Below are 8,929 nucleotides of genomic sequence, written 5' to 3' on the forward strand. Positions count from 1 at the left end.
CACCGTCAGCCTCTCTGCCCTTTCTATCGAACCGTTTTCTGGAAGCGCCTTCGGGCAAATACGTCTTTCCTCTGGGCTGGCGTAGTCGCTACCGAAGCGCTTTCTGTTTTTATAAACTAGCCCCTGGAAATCTTCTGTTTCATTACAGATGAGTCCCTGGACAAAAACCTTTATATCTTTTAAACAGAAAGGTATTTTTGGTTGATTATTTTTCTGTTCTCTTTAAAATTTTGTCTAGTTTTTTATCAGATTTATTTGGAAAATATTTGGTATACTTTCTGTGCACTCCTTGGTATTTATGATAGCACATATATTTTCTTTATACCGTAGATACCGAAGGAGGTGACGGAGCCGCGTACTTCACCGAGCTAGGCTCCGACTACTCCGAACCAGGCAAGCATGTTTGAACTTTTGATATGATGAGTGTCTTGGCATGTTCTGCATTTAGCTAGTTTCATGGCATGTTGATGAGCATACCGATGAACGTCATTTTATGCAATGTTGAGGTAAGTGAGTTCGATGATCCATAAGTGGATGAATGTGAGTAAGAATGGCCATGTGTTGGCATGAGGATGGGTAAGATGGCAGTGTTGTAGCATGCCAGGCTTATGCCAGACTACGTGACTTCAATGTCAGCTCGTATCACACCAGTTCCTTTCATTCCGCCTTCCCTGTACTACCACATGTTTTCCGCAAGGAATATGGTTTAGTAAGTTGCAAACCGCTTTTCTGGTACACACCAAAAGGAGAGGCCGTGATGATGGTTCCATGGCCCTGGATTAAAGCCAGTCATCCGGTCAGGGGGCATGGGTGTTTCCGGTTGGGACCGAGAGGGGGGCACCCCTTAGAGCGCGCGTATATAAATTTGATCCCATGCTATTCGAGATTGTGATCTCCCCGTCTCAAAAGTTTTTCTTGGACGATGTCTAGGGTGATTCCTGGCATCGAGAGGTATGATGGGTGTGTACTGGTTAGCTGTGTTTTCTTACGAAATACCGTAAACGGAACTAGTCCTTTGTGACTACGGAAATCCGTTGGCTGTGGGAATAATTTTGTACAAACTCTGCAGAGTCATATATCCCCTCCAAATCATCTATTCCATGTCCAAATTCGTGTTATCTTGTCCTAACAATGACAGTTTTGATGACAGAGACTCCGGTGATTCGCATGAGTGCTAATTCCGGTTAAATGAATATTCCTGTGGATGGACTAACCCATTTATTCTCATGAATTAAATGTTTATTATGAGTATTATTTACTTATGAATCAAAGCCTTTTCTGTGATGTCGCCCCGACGTCCGACTGTGGCATTTCTTTTAAAGCCCTTTCTGTGATGTCGCCCCGACGTCCGACTGTGGCATTTCTTTTAAAGCCCTTTCTGTGATGTCGCCCCGACGTCCGACTGTGGCATTTCTTTTAAAGCCCTTTTCTGTGATGTTGCCCCGACGTCCGACTGTGGCATTTCTTTTAAAGCCCTTTTCTGTGATGTCGCCCCGACGTCCGACTGTGGCATTTCTTTTAAAGCCCTTCTCTGTGATGTCGCCCCGACGTCCGACTGTGGCATTTCTTTTAAAGCCCTTTCTGTGATGTCGCCCCGACGTCCGACTGTGGCATTCCTTCTAAAGCCCTTTATGTGGTGTCGCTACGACGCCCGACTGTGGCATCTTTTCCCTATATTTATTTGTTCACCTTTCGAGGTGTCGCTTCAGACACCCGATCGGTAATTATTCATGCTTTGTTGGGGTTTCAGGCGGACTACCGCCGTTTCCCTTTTACTTACCTTGTTATGCTAATTTTGAATGTACATTGGTGAATTTATTCATGTCACATCCATGCATGCATTTGTTATATCTTACGTCCAAACTGTCTTGCGAGTACTTTCAAAGTACTCATTGGCTTGTTGATTTGGCCAGATGCTGACGAAGGCGATTTCATGGATGAAGAGTTCGATAGCGAGTCCGACACTTAGAGCAGTCCCAGTCAGTCTCGTGCGACCCTGGATTTGGTCACTGTTTTATATCCGCTTCCGCTACCAAATAAATTCATCGAGCCTCACCTCGACGCTCGATGAGATGATAGACTTAGAGTCTTGTATTTCTCTCCCCGCTGTGTTTTTCCACCACCGCCCTATCCTCGAGTCAATAGTATGTCTCCACACCATTGTGTCATGTCCTCCATTATGTATAATTATTGGCGTGCTTGTAATAATTTGGTTGAGCAACCGCAGTTCGACCCTGTAATATATTTTATGCTACTGGCTTATTGTATCAAGAAATTGTCTACCAGTGAGGAGGATTTCTCTCATACTGGACTCAAAAGATTGGTTTCTCAATAAATATTTTTATTGGAAAACCGGTCGTGACAGGTTAGGAGACGTAGGATCTTCATCCAACCGCCTGAAATGGTCGAGAAACAATAGGGAGTTGCATTCTTAATGCGCTCTGGTTCATCATGTATGGGCACTGCACAACTAACATTTTATTATCCAAAATCTGCTTGCTCTTCTTTAGCATGTTCCTCTTCCATTCTTCTTTAATAAGTACTCTCTCCGTTCCTAAATACAAGTATTTGTATAGATTCCACCATGGACTACATATGGAGAAAAATGAGTGAATCTACACTCTAAAATGTATCTGGATACATCTGTATGTGATCCATAGTGGAAATCTCTACCAAGACTTATATTTTGGAACGGAGGGAGTATATATGATAGTGGTACAATATGTTCCTTATAGTGAAGATGAGCTGGGACATTTGCAGTGTAGAGGTCTATACGGTCGATTGTGATGGACAATTTCAACTCTTCGGGCCTCTTTGATTTGTAGGATTTTGTAAACATGGGAATAGGATTTGTAGTGGCGTGCCCACTTGAATCCTATAAGAATAGCAAGGAAATGCGGGGAGCTATCTCGCCTTTGAGAGTTACACTAATATTAACAGTACCGCACCTTCAATTGAAGAGAGTTGGTATCCGAAGCCTTTCTAGTCGTACCGGCAATACTAGCACATATTCTAGCAAGTTCCACTTTGCTGATTTTACTCTGATGCTTAAGGTTTTCTCGTTATATCTACACTATGATCTGTGTAGCTACTTTGTGTCGCACTAGCAACAGTCCACTCTTGAAGTTAAACACTCAATGACTTACAAAATTGGCACCAAGGCATTGAGTGCCATTCTGGATGAAATGAAACTCATACGCTCCCCACCTGTTGACTCTTGTTCAGAATATGATCATAATGACTCTTGTTCAAAATTGCCACATATAGAGAGACATCATGGAATTGCATTTCTTTGGGCGCTGTGATTCATCATGAGTGGGCAACCAACATTGTATGCAATGAAGCGGAACCTCAAGAATATGCTTCCTCTTCTGTTCTTTAACATGTTCCTCTTTTGTTATTCTTTATTTAGTACATACAATATGTTCCTTGTCAGGAAGGGGAGTAGGGACATCTATAGTCAACAGTTGATAGAGCGAGCCTTTACGTGATCGATAGGCTTTCAATTACTAACGGCAATACAACACCATCTTTTCAAGCCAGTTCCACTTTCCCGATTTATATATCGTGGTTATGGTGTACCCCTTTTATGTACACTATGATCTGCCTAGTTGTTTGTGTGCTCTTGTTACCATGGTTTGGCAATAAACTCTCTATACAGTATATTATGAACCTATCATCTGCCAACTATCCTTACATCTGGAGCCTATTTTTTGTGTACTTGTGCCAGATTATATTAATGCACGCACCATATTACAACACACATGAGCTCTCTCATCAGAATCCAGTGATAGCACACAAGTGTTTACAGGGGCTCCCCTATATTAGAATATCCTCTGCATTACAAAGATAATCTCACTACTATTTATGTTTTCATGGTTCTCAGATATTATACGTAATTACAGTGAATATCGGAATCCGTGTATCTGAAGAATATTGTGGAACACTGCAATGACTTACAAAATTGGCACCAAGGCATTGAGTGACATTCTAGATGCAATGAAACTCATACGCTCCCCACTTGTAGATTCTTGTTCAGAATATGATCCTAATGACTATTCTAACCTCGAGGAGTCAAAGGCAGATGGCCTGTCCTGTTCACCCATCAAGGTGCATGTTCTAATTTGGAAAGGTTTTATTGATTGCGCGTATCTTGCATATGTTGTCTTGCATTTCTTCTACTGTGTTGCACCTCCATCTGCTTAGTTTACTCATCATATATGTCGAGATGCCATGCCCATCCATTATCAATACATATTCCATTTGTCATCATACCATGTTTTTCCACTCAAATGATGTTCTTGTGCATCAAACATCAAAAAGGAAGAGGGTGATTGCCGAACCTGAAGGAGCACCAGCAAAGTCCTTGAAAAACGTGGTAGTGCCGGAGAAATCAGACAGCACCCCACTTATATTGGCTGTACAACCAATGACACAAAATGTAGGACCGACTCCAGCAGACTGTTCCCATACTTCACTGGCCACACCATTAGCCCCACCACACAGGACCTGCACTCTAGCAAAAGGTATGCCGATTTCAGTTGCCATAGCACCAGCCGTACAAAAGAAAAATCCCACTCCAGCAAAAAGTACAACAAGTCCACTGGCCGAAGACCTATCCCAACTGCAAAGATGGCCAATTCCTGCAGATTGGAACCCCATTCCAGTTAATCCAAGTTTAGAAGACAATGCTTTCAATGTTTTTAAGGACTACGTGCATATAATCCCATCATGGAAAAATTATAGTGAAGACAAACACCATTTTCACATCTTCCTGTCCCACTTACGTGTAAGTGCTATTATTCGTGGTGATTATTTTCCTGTTTTCTGCTAATTGAACACATCAATGATTTACATTACATTATTGTAAGTAGGCGAGGGTCAATCTGGATAGTCACGACGAGCAAAGCTTGCTTGCGCTTTTCAAGGAAGCATTGCAGCAGTATCGGTGTTACCTAAGGAAATCACACTTTCATGGCATGTCTATAAACAAATTCCCGATGAAGTCTCCTATTCTAAATTTAGAAGACATAGAATGGAAAAACCTTGTTATGCACTGGACTCATTTCAAGGATGAGGTACTATCTGTGATATCGCATGACAATTTGAACTTCTACTTTTCCGCATGTGCCTTACGGATCTTTTTCGCAGGAAGTCTGCTTGAAGAAGAATTCCGGTTTGAAAAGAACAACAGGATATCGTAAATATGTTGCCCGCTGCTTTGCTCTTGTTAGTACCTGTTGTCCTGTATCACTGTACTTGCATTCATACCTGGTTCATTATGTGACAAAAGTATGCATGATAGCTTGCTTATCAATTGTTCGCTCCAAATTATCTGATTTGTATGAATGGTTACATTAGTGTAGAATATATCCAATGCCAATGAAAATTTTTAGCTCTGCATTGTTCTTGTAAGTACCTACTGTCCTTTATCAGTGTACTTATATTGACACGTAGTTGTTCATGTACCATCACTCTGCAGCTTATTTTCCTTTTCCCTCCACTTTCTACATATCATATCTATATTTACTCTTACCATTGGATAACACTGATGGTACTGAAGAAGTTTAACTCTGCATTGCTCTTGGTTGTACCTTTTCCCTGTATCGTTGTACTTACATTTATAGCTACTTCGTTATGTAGCATCACTCTTCATCTTATCTTAAATATTCTCCATTTTTCCTTATATTGTACATCTATATTTACTCTTAACAAAATAGAGAATAAAGGCAATGCTTATGAAGAAGATTATGTGGTAAACTTCTTGAATTGCCCCCCCCCCCTTAGCATTGACAAGGGCTTTATAGAGCCTGTCTTCACCAATAATGTAAGTTTGTCCTTCTCAATCCTTCAAACTTTGTTGTGTATATTTGGTTAGGCATGACTGCAAAAGCTGTTTATTTTCGGTGTTTGCATCAAATTGCATGTTTAAAGTTTATTATGTAGTTCATAAACAAAAGTTTGTCCTTCTCAATTTAAGTTTTCAGTTGTACAACCAAGTTGCTTCTTCATACCATATAAATTAAACTATACAGAGCAAGTGATCTTCTTTTGCACCGCATGTATGCTTCTGTTCTTGATCTGTAATCCAGTGGTGTGGTGAACCTACCCACTACACCACAATGCATATGCTACAATGTCTTAACAATGAACAATGTCATATCGTTCTACTATTATTTAAACCGTCTCTTTATTTGCCAATCTGAAATGGGATAAATTGACAGCACACTAACCATTGATACTTATGAGTTCTTGATCCGTAATCAAGTGGTGTCGTGAAGCTGTCAACTCCTTAACAATGTCATTTCCTGCCATGTCTTGACCTGAACAATACCATATTGTGTTCATGCTATTATAAACTGTGTCACTTTATTCCTGAGTAAGAAATGTGATGAATTGTCAGCACTGATACTTATATGTGCAAAACCTGTCATCTATCTGCTTGTTTATCTTTTAGAGTGAGGAGGATATAAGTGTCAAACAAGAGCAGTCTCATCAGCTTGCTCAGCTGCTTGCGCTGCAGCTCCGGAGCAGGGCTAACCTTTCTTGAACTCTATTGAAGTGCTGTCCGTTCTGTATATTATTTTGTCGGCGTGTTTATTTGCACTGGTGGCGATCTTTGATGCCCAGTGTATGTAATCTGCTGTCTGCTTGTGCTTTATTATCATAGTGGCGAACTTTGATGCCTAGTGGATGTAATATGCCGTAATTCCTTTTATATAGTCTAGGTTTTTTCTTATTCACGATGTTGCGGTTATTTTACTATATATATATATATCCTATCTTCGCAGTAAACCGGCCAAACTGTAAAATTACGGTACATAATCGGGTCGTCATGCAAATCACTATGTATGATCCGCATCATGGGCCCCGTCATCTTGGCCCGTTAACAGGCCTAAATGTAAACTGGCCCACTAGTAGATTCGGGCCTTTAATAGGCCGAGTAAACCGCCGGCCCTATTTTCGTAAGAAAACTCAATGGGCTTTTAGGAGGCAGAAATGTAGGTTGGGCCTGAAACGTGCCAAACAACTAACGGGCTGGCAGCAGGCCGAAATAGACCTCGGCCCATGATTGTGCCAATCAAATCACGGGCTTGTAACAGGCCAAAATTGTCTCGGTCCTTGTTTTGCCCAATCAGATTATTGGCTGTGAGCAGGCCGGATGCAAACCGAGCCATAGTTAGGCCCAACTATATGACGGGCTTTTAACAGGCCGAAATAAATATATGGCCGAAATGTTAAACGGGCCTTTAACAAGCCGAAAATAATATCATGCCGAATTACTAAATGGGCCTTTATCAAGTGGGCCCAAAAGCATAGCGTCCGGTTGACGGGCCGAATCTGATATGGGCCATAAATTAGCCCAAAGCCTCTCAAAGGGCCGGACCTGATCTGGGCCATAATTTGGCCCAGAACGTGGTAGGCTTTTAACGGGCCAGATTTCATATGGGCCTATATTAGGCCCAGATCATGGCAGGCTGTTAATAGACCAGATCAAATATGGACCGGCATTTGGCCTAAAACATGGCAGCCTATTAATGGGTCGGCCTACTAGTGTCATCGAAATCTTGTGGGCCTTTAGCTGGGCCGGCCCATTATGGTCGGTGAAATCTCGTGGGCCTTTAGCTGGACTGGCCCATTATGGTCCGCAAAATCTTGTGGGCCTTTAGCTGGGCCGACCCATTATGGTCCGCAAAATCTCATGGGCCTTTAGCTGGGCCGTCCTGTTATGGCCCGCAGAATCTTGTGGGCCTTTAGCCCTGACGGTCCATTGTGGTCCACAAAATCTAGTGGGCCATTAGCTATGCCGACCCATTATGGACCGCAAAATCTTGTGGGCCTTTAGTTGGGCCGGCCCATTTAAACTTTATGGGACACTTTTGGGCCGGTCCACGTGTCAACATTTCATAAGCGCATCTCGCCCATTGGATGAGTGACACCTGTGCCAACGCGGAGCTGACATGTGTTTCCTCTAGCCAATGATGATTTTACACGTGGGAAATCCCCATTTGTCCGGGCTGTTAACGGGTTATCGGATCCAAAACCGGACCCAATAGCTTAACGGCATTCCGTTACGGTGGATGCCACGTGTCGGTCACCCTTGACGAAAGCACATGGAAGTCGACACTTCCGTGATTATAATTTTGCTAATGCCATGGAACACTTCTACGACAGCACATGTATGACTATCTTAATTCTGTCATAAAATTGTCATGGATGGACATGCATGATAAAAAACGTGACCTACTATGACAAACACGTATCATCACAGAAGTGTATTTTTTTTGTAGTGATAGTATACCACATCCAAACCATAAACCGAACGAGGACCGACGGGGACGGATATCAAAACCATGAAACTATATATAACAAACAATCATACAAGTAAGCATATTATACTAGTAATTATCTAAATCATACAAATAAGATTTTTTTTTACAAAAATGATAAGAACAAGAGGCTCACCAAGGTGGTACCGGCGCTGGGACGATGCGGGCGATCGACGGCGGTGAGGACGGGGACGGGAAGGCACTAAGTAAAACACAGTTAGACACATGCAAACTAAGAAGTTAATTTGAGCTCCAATTGCATATAAATCAAATAAACTCCCACATAATTACTCCTAAACTAAAACTCAACAAATCACTATACTTATAGAGCATGAAACGAGCTAAATAGCAATGACAGATGAAAGGATGAAGTTGCTAACTTTTTAGAACCCATGGATAGATGGGGTGCCTCCAATCTTGACAAATCTTGGCAAAAATGGAGGATGAACTCGAGCTTGGGTAAGGAAACAGAGAGAAGAGAAAGCTTGGACTCGGGCTGGATGAAGCAACTTTATATAGGGGGAAGACTTTAGTCCTGGTTGGACATACCAACCGGGAGTAGTCCCGATTGGTGAGACCAACCGCGACAAAAGGGGCTC

This window comes from Triticum dicoccoides, chromosome 3B (genome assembly GCF_002162155.2).
Source record: "Triticum dicoccoides isolate Atlit2015 ecotype Zavitan chromosome 3B, WEW_v2.0, whole genome shotgun sequence".
In the NCBI taxonomy this organism is placed as follows: domain Eukaryota; kingdom Viridiplantae; phylum Streptophyta; class Magnoliopsida; order Poales; family Poaceae; genus Triticum; species Triticum dicoccoides.